Here is a 2,305-nt window from a genome sequence, read left to right as displayed (position 1 = left end):
TAGTCTCGGGGGCAGGGTGGATTACTGAGCCAGTATCAGTATATTTGGAAAAACAATTGAGACCAATAATAACACAATACAATTTTATATTATGAGATTCAGAACATTTTCTGGAAGATTTTTATGCATTTTTAAACAACCATAGGCTCACAGGGAAAGAATTTCTAGTTACTTTAGATGTCATATCCCTATTTACTAGCATACCAAATGAGAAAGAGATATATTACCCAAGGGAATTTCTTTTTAAAGAAGGTTCATTTAGTGTTGATAAAGTGAACTTGATTAGTTTTTTTGTTAGAACTTGTTCTAGAGTTTAATGTTTTTACATTTGATGAAAGGTATTTTCTACAAACGTCAGGCATAGCCATGGGGACCACTACAGCCAATAGCTATGCCAATTTGGTAATGGTGCAATGGGAACAAACTTTCATGACGAATGACAACATCTTTAAGGGTGAGATTTAGTTTTTTCAATGCTTTGTAGATGACCTGTTCCTTTTTTTTTGGGGGGGGGGGGGTACTCAGGAAAGATTATGTGAATTTGTGGAATACTTAATTAATAGCACCTATATTTTAGGCTTTACTATGACTAGTTCTCAAACTTTTATAGAGTTTTTAGACATTAAAACACAGTTGGATGAGATCACTGGTAAAGTATATACTAAGTTACATCGGAAAGATTGTTATCGTAACAGTTAGGTCCACCACACAAACATGCACCCACCCCATATTTTTAGGAACGTCATCAATAATCAAGCTATACGAATGTCCAGATTGCATGCAAGGGACCAAGATTTTGAAGCTAGTCTAGTGACCCTGAGAGATGAGTTTTTGTTTAGTGGCTACCATGAAAGAGAGGTGAATGAGGCATGTGTTCAAGCTAGAATTAAAAGGAATACTGCAGGAAAACCTTACTTCTCTAGTCCCAATAGTAGGGGGGGGGATGTCTCCTAAGAAATGAGGAATAGGAATTAACCTGTGATGTTTAGCATGATACATTCAGCTGACACTGATTTGATTAAGAATATAATATATCGAAATTGGCATATATTGGGCACTGATGATAGGGTGCGTGCAATAGTAGGGGAGAAACCCAATTTTATTTATAAGAATCGGAAATCTCTGAAACAGATGCTCTGCTACACAGATGAGTTAAGGACACAGATCAACTATGAACCATGGGACAAGAAAGTGTAATGCTTGTTAGTTCTGTCAGTATATAGAGACAAATGCAGTGTTTGTCCATCCACTGAGTGGCAAACCTTTTAAGTTTAAGGTTTCAGGTGACTGTGAAAGTAAAAATGTGATATACCTAGCTCACTGTGCATGCTGCAGTGCGTTTTATGTTGGTAAGACCAAAAGATGGCTAAGGGAGTGAATCCGTGATCATTTTTATTGTTTTAGGAGACAACAGGAACATAGTGCATTGGCCAAACATCTGTTACAACAAGGGGAAAATCATTATTTTTATTTTTCTATTATTGACACAGTTGTTGAGACTATGAGGATAGGTGATTTAAACAATAGGACGGAACAAAGGGAGTCGAGATGGATCTTTATGTTAGCAGCCCATAAACCACCTGGGCTGAATGACTATGTATCTCTGAAACCTGTATTGAAGGGTACGAAGCTTAGAAAGAAAGCTGGTTGACATTCAATATAATTGTAGATAGGGTAACACCACAATTTTAGTTAGATATGTACTGATTTATTTATATATATGTAGTATGTTATAGTAGGCTAATATGTTTATTGTTTTTAAAGGTGTATTCTATATTGTATTTTATAAGATGTTGCTTTCTATATATATATATATATATATATATATATATATATATATATATATATATATATATATACACATATACACACATTTTTTGAATGTATTTTTGAATGTACTTGCCCTTTTATTTGATTGGCTACAGTCATGTAATACAGGATTTAAAAATGGAATGATTTTGTATGTACTTATTTTGGTCTGAGGAAGCAACCAGGATAGGTTGCGAAAGCACTTACCTTCAATAAAAAAGTGTATTGGATTTTATACTGCCTTTTTGCTCCTTCAGTGTGGTTTTGCAGTGTCAGGAGTTTATGTTTTCATTTGGAATTGTCTACAAGTTTAACCACTCATTTGCCAGAGGAACCACTCAATGGGAGGACCTGGATGATGGGAAGGTCTCCAACAGAAGACTCAGGGTTGGAATCGGTTCTATGGACTCTTGGTCTTGATCCGGATAAGCTACAAGAGCTTTCCTAATATGAAGTCATCTAGAGGTAAAGTAGGGAAGTTTGCCTCTAGGCCATC

This window comes from Protopterus annectens, chromosome 4.part0, assembly GCF_019279795.1.
Source record: "Protopterus annectens isolate FY-2018-M chromosome 4.part0, PAN1.0, whole genome shotgun sequence".
Classification (NCBI taxonomy): Eukaryota; Metazoa; Chordata; order Ceratodontiformes; family Protopteridae; genus Protopterus; species Protopterus annectens.
Note: the sequence above shows the minus strand (reverse complement) of the source record.